Below are 8602 nucleotides of genomic sequence, written 5' to 3' on the forward strand. Positions count from 1 at the left end.
CCTCCTGAGAGACACTCATGAAGTACAGTTTGGCCAAGCACGTTTTAAAGGCACGAGCAGGAATTGGTTGTTTAGGTTCTATTTTCCTTCATGTTGTGGATCAACTATGTCATGTGGCTTGAATTACTAGCTCCTGTTTCTGAAGTCTGTGATGTATATAAGTAGCTCTAAGCCAACCTGAACCAGAGAGCAGTGGTGTATCCCCACAGCCAGCCTACCCGCAGGGCAGGCAGCCCGAAGACGTCACAGTGAGCTCTCGCACTTGCGTGCTAAGCCTGGTGCTGCAGTTGGAACAAGACCAGCCAAACAATTATTTTAAAGCCGCTCGGTTTTTCTGACTCTGTTCTTGTTCACACTTTGTGACTGTGCTAGTTCCTAAAGCCCTGCCTGTCCCTCTGGCCAGTGGCTAGCTTGTACCACTGCGTAGTGACTTTCCTCAGCAGGAGCAGGCAGTCTCCTAACGGAGAATCCTGCAGGACGCATGTAGGTGAGCTCGGAGGCCCCGACTCTACCCTGTGCCTGTTACAGCACACAGCCGGGCACCTCAGGACTGGTTCAGCTGGGCCCTGGAGAAATAACCCACATTAGCGATGCCCCTCTGGCCAGTCTCAGCAGGGTAAGGTGGGCCACCGGCGCACTGCAGCAAGGCTGGCGCTCTCTGGCCGCCTGATTATTTGATGCCAAAGAAGCTCCAAGGGCCCTCAAAGCACCAGCAGCAGCTGTGAGCGGGGAGAGCTCGCCATGGCAGAGCCACGCTGAAGTTGCTGGGGGAGGCTGAAACCCAGGCAGGAGGTGAGCTGGGGGCTGCTTCACGTTCCACCCTCGCTCGCTGTGTGGCAAAAAGTACAGGCTTAAGCTCTGCATGCCTCCACCCTGGCTGAACCAGAGATAGGAACCTCTGTCTGTCTCAGTGGGTTTCTGCAGTACTTAATTGATTTGTGCTGCTAAACAGCCTCGCAATAAATGAGTACAAGGTGGTAAAGTAGGATGGGTTAGTGGGAAAGATCCAGCTGAAACAAAGCTTAGATAGAAAACATGTGCGTGCTGAGAGAGAGAGTGTGCATCCTCTCCCCGTTCCCACTCCCTGGCCCTGCATAGGGTGATTAATGCTTTACAGAAACACTGGCTTGTTTTCAGGCCTCTGACTTGTCCTTGAGCATCTCTACGGCCTGACCGGCCAGTGGGGTTTGCTGCAGGAAGGAGGCCAATCAAGAAGCTGAGTGGCACCAATTAATGCAGCTACCCTATTCCAGCATCATGCTGACACCACTGATTTGCACATTAAGGATGTCTTTTCCTGCACAGAGACAACAGTACAAGGCACTACTATAAGAAAACTTGAAAAGGACACAAGTGAGGAACTTCTGGGAATTCCTAAGGTTTTTCCAGCTGCAGAGGAGGGTGAAAACTGTCAGCTATAAAAATGTTATAGTTTATGCTGTTAAACAAATCATCATTTGTCAACAGGTAGCTGAATTATATCCAATTCCACTGGCAGAGCCAGAACTGATTTTTTCCCAATACTGTTGTATAGTTAACAGCTGGCAGAAAACTGGCAACCAAAGCTGTGCTGGGCTGATAAATAACCCAATGAGCAGAAGACACAGTATCTCATGGAGCGACTGCAGCTCATGCTGGAATGTGTTGAACAAACACTTGTTAACAATCTATGCACAGGCAGAGAACTGCTTGATGAAAAGGTACTAGAAAAATGTTATTTAAAAAGACACAGATTTCCTAGGGTTATCAAAAGAACAAACCAGGTTTTAGGTCTAAGAGTACTAAACCACAGCAGCAAACCAGCAAATGGTAGCATTTCTCACTCATTGAAACTGAGAGTCTGGTAATAATGAGTGAAATGTCCCAACCAGTTCTAAGATATGAAAGGCAAGCCAGAAAACCAACAGAGAGAAATATTTTTATATTTGTTTCACAGCTCCCAAATTCTGCTGGAGAATTTTCCACTCTTCCAGATGTTTTCTGAGAGGGGAGAGAGAGAGAGACATACTCTGATTTCAAATGCTGTGTTGCTTCTAAGCTGATCAGACCACACTGTACCATCTGGGAGAAGGCAAGGTAACAAGTGAAAATGCCCCATCAGGAGATATGCTTCAGGCTGGAGCTCAACGCCTTGTACAGCAGCATATTACTGCCCTGTGTTCTGTACTTAACACTGCTCTGGTTTTGTCTCTGCTTTGCAGGCATTTTATTTTTATCATGGGTAAGAGCAGGAATGTGTGTGTCTCTGCGAGAATGAGCATGGGGCTGCAAGCTTCATCTCAATGCAAATAATATTTTGGCAGGAAACCTGCAGGAGATTAAATTAGGGGCCTAATGACTGAATATTAAAACATTTCAAACTTTGAGTGCCTTTAAATAAGCAGCTACAAAACAAGGAAGCAGTCTGACAAAGTTAGCAGGTCCAAAGTGCTAAAGGAATCCACTAAGGGTCACTTGTTTATTAATGCAGATTTTAAAGGACCTTTTTTATTATTTTTATTAGTAGCTGTATATGTCAACATGCTATTTCCTCCATGCAGTTTGAGTCCAGATTAGCTGAAGTTTTAGGTGTTGGCAGACTTGCTACAATAGAAGGGAAATGCCAATGGAATAACTTTAAACATGATCCAATCCCTGATGATTCATTGGATGTGTTAAAATTTCCTTTGAGACCATGTAAGTAATGCAGGGACTGGAGTGCAGAGTGCCTGTGACTCAGCTCTCTGCAAGGCAACCGGAGGATGTCAGAATTACTCACTGGGACAGGAGGAATCTCATTTATCTATTTATAGGCAAGGCTGAGATGAGCTTGTACCATTAAAGAGCTGAGTTTTCCAGTTCCCATAAAGGGAGGAGGGAAGGACCTCACTTTAGCTGTTTGAAGTAAAAGCTTCAGTATCAGCTTCCTTTTTTTCCCCCCATTTCCAAACCTGATGACTGGCCAGTTACATTTTCTCGCGCCCCCACAAGCAGCACAGGGCTCCTAGCCCCAGGCTCCTGGCCTGTGCCAAGAGCAGAGCAGTGCTGTGAGCCCCTGGCCCTGGCCGGGGGCACTGGCTGTTGCTCCCAGCATTCCTGAAGGACCCATGGGATCACCCAGTTCAGTGCCCCAAAGTCTAGGGAACTCCTGCCACCACAGGAGCATTACTGTGTCATGTATCTGTCTACAATTTTCATTAAAGAAGTGCTTGTTAGAGGCCAGTGCCCACTTTGCCAAAATTCTGTCTGCTGCACGTTTTATCTGCAAGCATTATCCCTTGGCCAGGCATTTTGACTGATGAGACATCAGAAGAGGGAAGGGCTGGGAGCTGAGCGCATTGCCTGCTTCCAGCTCCCAGGTGAAAGCCAGGGAGGTTGCATGGAGGCAAGGCAGCAACAGTTCCTGAAGACATAGTTTCAACCATGTAGACTCAGGCTTGGGAGGAGAAAGATGGTGACATTTGGGGGTAAAAAGCAAGAGCTCGAACCCACAGTAAAATGTTTTAGTGGCACTGTTTCTATAATACAACTCGCACTTCACAGCACATGATTTTTGTAGCTGTCTTAGTAAGAAAGAGATCAGTACTTGGCAGGGGCAATGTGAGTCTCAGTCATTTACTGCACTGTTTCATCACTGGGAACACATTTGTGGTCTTAGTCTACGCCATTCTTTTCAATTCTCTGCATATAACCATCACCATGGCTGACTCCCTACCCGTAAAGAAGTTATCTAGGAACACAAGGCTCTGGATTACTGATCCAGTCTCCCACTATTACAGTCAATTACATCATATTGCACTTTTTGGCAGGCTATTCCAGCACTTCATTTTAAACTTCCAGCCTTCATATCATTTGTTCCTGTGCCAGCATCGTGATTTAGTTTAAACAATTCTCTTTTTTCTCTGATCTTTACCTATCAGATGTATTTACTGAAAACAATCCTATCTCCTCTAGTCTTTGTTTTGAGAAACTAAACAAATGAAGCTCTTCTAGTCTCCTCTTGTTCTAAACCCTCTGATCATCCTGTGCCCTTCTCTGTACCTGCTAATCTTCCTTGAACATGAGTGAACCTGTAACTTCTAGGATTGTGTTTGCCTTTCCATATCAGATCGGTGGCTCACAGTTATCCCTCGGAGCAAGTAATTCTCTATATGTTTTTTCCACCACCCTGCTTTTGTCATTCTCAAGTGAGTAATGCAATATTCTAGTTATTAATTTCTAACTGCATGTCTTTATACTTTGTCTATTCTATCTTGGACAAATTCCGTCATTCAGTTATTGCTGATTGATGTTCTGATCCTCCTCTGTATTAACAAAGCCTGTGTCCTCAGCAAATTTCTTTACTACATTCCTGCTGCTGTGCCAGAGTCATTAACAAAACAAGTAAGACTGGCTCAAGACTGACCCTTGAGGAGTTAACTGCCTCTGTCCGGCATTTCTCCTTTCCACAGAGCTCCTTGTCATTTGCTTTAGCAGTTCTGCATTTGCCATCCACGCTAACCCCCACTCAACTTCAACTAGTAATTTCCCATGTGGTATAATATCAGATTCTTGACTCAAGTCTGGATAGAGTAAATCACCTGTATTGCATTTGTCTAGGAAAAAAAAAAAAAAATCAGTCATCAAAGAGAAATATGAGGTTAAGCTGAGCTCCTTTAATGTGCCAGTTCTTTCCAAATCCTGGGATGGAAATCTGCCAGTGCACCTTGATCTGAGCACACTGAATTCTTTAAGCTTTTCCTTCCGTCTTACATGTGATAATTTTCATTCCCTTATGTATGTTCCTACTAGAAATCCTGTCTTTGCCCCGCTGTTCATTATGATCATCTCTACTGAAATTGTAGGCAAAGTGTTTTTAATTCCTTTTTAGACCATATGTAGACTGGTCTAATCTCAACCCCGTTCTCACTACATAATGACCACATTTCTTCTCTTTTTCTCTTTTGTATTTATCTAGCTGAAACCTTCTGCCATCTGTTTAATTTCCTTTTCAAAGTCTAATTCACAACTTTACTTTTGACATTTCTCATTCTACCCCTACATTTCCTGACCTCAGCAAATTAAAATCAGATGACTGAGGCAAATACTGCCTCCAGTCTTCTGCCCCACAGCTCTTCTCTGATGCCGCCCTTGTGGCAAAGATGACAGAATAGCTCATAAAGCAGGTCCAGAACTGCTGGACTGAACACGTCACTGGCACGACGGCTGTTCAGGACCTGCTGCGTAAGCTGCTTCGTCAGCCCTGTGGCAGCAGTGATGGGCTCCAGCAAAGAGCAAAGCAGGTGGTCGTTCCCTGCAGCAGCTCCCTTCCAGCCATCTGATTTCAATCCATGGCTGCATGTGAACTGAACACCCTCTTGCTGATCAGACCTTCTGCCCATTCCTTGCCTGCTCTCAGTTAACTCCCCCCATGTGTTTGGGGCTGGTTATTTATCCCACTGGTTTTGGAGTGTTTCCCTTCAGGGTTCGTCCTCCTGCATGTTCCAGCTAGTTTTGGAATCCAGTTGCCATCCCATTCAACTCCTCAGCTCATCAGTGCAGTTGATTCTACTAATTAGTTCCCTTAATTTCTCAACATTTGCCCTTTTTGAGATGAATATGTTTGGTGTGTGACTACAGACAGTGCTGGAGATTCAGCCCTAATGAGGTACATATAAAAGCTCCTGTTTCTTAAGCAGAGTCTTCAGAGGCTCTGGATGACTCACAGCTTGGTGCTGTAGAGATAGTAAAAGAATTGCACTTGCCTTTCTGTGTGTGTGAGACTCTGTATCACCATAACGCTTCTCAGTATTAATTAGCATTTTCATTTTATGGACAACTGGAGACATAAAGAGCCTAAAGATCACATTTCAGAAGATACTGCATTGTACGAGGAATTAGTTAAGCACCTAAGGTGAAGTACAAAGCTTCCTTAACTCCACTGAGATCACTGCAGCAGTCTAACCTTGCTCACTTGAAAACTAGGTGTCTATGCCAAGCTATTTGCTCTGAATTCTGTCTAGCTCTTGGAGAAAGCAAAGCACATCCAGACTGCAGATCGACCTATCCCAGACACGCAGCCGAGACAGGCAGCAAAGGTCCAGCTGAGACTGGCTGTACAAAGCCAACATGAGAAAAAACGAGGCCTGCCCTCAAAACACTTTCCAAAAATGTATTAGTCACCTAAGCCCCTTTAAAAATCCAGACCTTTCTGTCACTTAGGGCATCTGTATTGAAAGTGGGATTTGAACCTCAGCAGTGGGCTACCTACCCACTCACTGATTTTCCCCAATCCCTTGAGAATCGCTCTGGGATCCTGCCCAGGACATGCGTCCTTGCTTTACCTGCTTCCTCAGCCGCAGAACGTCAGCAGCACGGCCCTCGCTTCCCAAAACAGCGTGACAGTGACACCACCACAGCACTGAGGCCATGTTGCCATCCTAGATAGATGGAAGGTATCTTCCACTGGCAAACTGGTGCATGTTCAAACCCTGTAGAAAGAGATGAAATGGCAGAGCAAAGCAAATTTCTCTCCTTTCCTCTCCTCTCCATTAATATATTTGAAAATACTTTGGAGTGGGAGAAAAATGTGCCCCTCTCCCAAAGTGTGTCTGCCGTGAATGCCCACTGCTCTGCTGGGCACCTAATGACCTTGGCAGTGTCACAGGACTCATGTGTTTTTCTAAAAGAGTAACCTCCTTGTGAACAGGCTCTTTGCTTTGGGAAACACAAAGCAGTCTTGTCTTCTAAGTGTCCGAGCCTTCTTTTCACGTCTGTTTATTCCTTCACTAGCATTTATTTTTGGCCTTGAAAGAAAAACACAACTCCACATTAAAGGGATGGTGTCCAGTTAAAACCCACAGGCTGCACCACCCCTTTGCTCCCCCTCTGCAGGGGAAGGCAGTGGAGGAGACCAACAAAAAAAAAAGAGAAAAAATCTATAGCCTATTGGGCACAAAACTGCTTTTGCTTTGTAGAGAAAAGGCAGCAGAGCATCCTTAGAAGCACATAGCAACTTGTCAAATAGGCCAGAGCCTCGATGCCTGAGGCTTTTTTGTAATCATAGTAAGTTGAGAGGCCACATTTCCATTTGTCCTGGAAAGCCTTTCCAGCTGGGATTGCTCAGGGGAGTGAGACACCGATGTTCCACAATGTCATACTCAGTTTGTGGTCGGTCTAACTCTTTGGCGATCCCAGACGTTACAACATTGCCTATCAATGGTACCAAATCAGAAAGACACCCTTTCGTGCCTCTTCTGCACTGACTCCACAGCCCTTTTGGCTACTGGAGAGCCAGCACTTCAGGACCAGGTTTCTTATGCTGTGTGAAAGAGCTTAGGAGGGGCTGCAGGTGATCCCGGCCTCCTGAGACCAGTGCCAGCTGTACGCACATTTCTTCCCTGCTCAAGGCTAGTGCTAAGCCAAACAAAAGCACTTAGGCTACCAGTGGATTACGCTCACCTGTTTGACTTTGCAGAGAAGTATTCACAGATCCAGTGCCAGCTCTGTGCCTGTCACCTCCCAGCAGAGACTCGTGACTGTGTGTGGCCTGATGCAGCTGCAGCAGGGTCATCTAAGGGCTCACAAACTGAAGTCCGAGGCACCAAGTTCAAGGCAGAGATCCTGTATCGACAGTGTGTGTGGTCAAGACCTGCATTCCTTGTGGGAGAGGCAGAGGAGGAGAGCAGGACTGCATCAGGAGCTCTTTGGACTGGATCTGCAAGAGAAAATAAGCTCACTTTGGCAACAGTTATGTTTTGGGCCACCCATTAGCATTCAGCACTCCACATTAGGTAGCTGTGCTCCCTTCCTATAGCACAGTGACTGAGTTGGGCACCTGAGAACAAATTTATTAAAGCACCCTGCTCTCAAGACCTATGTGACAGTAACTGCAGCCCTGTTCACTGAAATCAATGGGACTCTGGCCACAAGCCTGGTTCACCTCCCTCCTACATCAATACCTTACGTTTAGGTCCATTGACTTCTGTGAAATTAGAGCTGTCAGGTCCTGGATGTCCATGAGGGTGTGGCTGGGCCAAAAGAAATGGGGGTAGAACGCTTGGACATGATAGAAATTGAAACCTCAGGGAAGACTGTGTCTGCCTTGCACGCTTAGCAAGTTAGCAGAATATTAATGATGCATCACTCATAATAGAGTAAGTGCTTCTGGATGCTTGGCTGACTTTGGCAAGGGGCACTTTGAGAAGGATAAAACTGCATTTTCATTGCTGAGAATCTTCCTCCAGTAATAAGATGTGCCCCATGGGATGCTGGTAACATATTGGTATTGTCTGCAGAGTAGCTAGGGGCTAGGGTCTTACATTGCTAAACGGTATAAACAAAACGCTTACCCTTGAATATCACATTAGTCCAGACCCAGGAATTACAAACACATAGACAGCCACAGGTAGGCTGTCCTCCAATTAGCCCATGAATCTAGAAAGAAAAAAAATTAAGTAATTTTGTACTCCTTCCTTTGCATATAAACCATCATTAAAATAATTAGAAAAACAGATGCATTGTATCAGTAACTGACAAATTAAGAATTCAGTCATGGCTGTTCAGGAACCCACAGCTTCCTTGCAATACCAATAATTATTATTTATAGCCTAGTATGCAAGGAAAGTAGTCCAGAAAAACTGAA

At 45.4% G+C, this 8602-nt stretch overlaps 1 long non-coding RNA gene across 1 annotated transcript; it reads right to left on the reverse strand.

The window, feature by feature from the left end:
* Nucleotides 1-6109: 6109 nt before the first annotated feature.
* On the reverse strand, nt 6110-8396 carry LOC138688196 (uncharacterized). The gene is made up of 3 exons (XR_011327252.1): nt 8310-8396; nt 7420-7675; nt 6110-6449 (listed from the first exon to the last, which is right to left on the reverse strand). It is a non-coding gene; the product is annotated as an uncharacterized lncRNA (long non-coding RNA).
* Between the last annotated feature and the right edge of the window lie 206 nt (nt 8397-8602).

This window comes from Haliaeetus albicilla, chromosome 12 (genome assembly GCF_947461875.1).
Source record: "Haliaeetus albicilla chromosome 12, bHalAlb1.1, whole genome shotgun sequence".
Classification (NCBI taxonomy): domain Eukaryota; kingdom Metazoa; phylum Chordata; class Aves; order Accipitriformes; family Accipitridae; genus Haliaeetus; species Haliaeetus albicilla.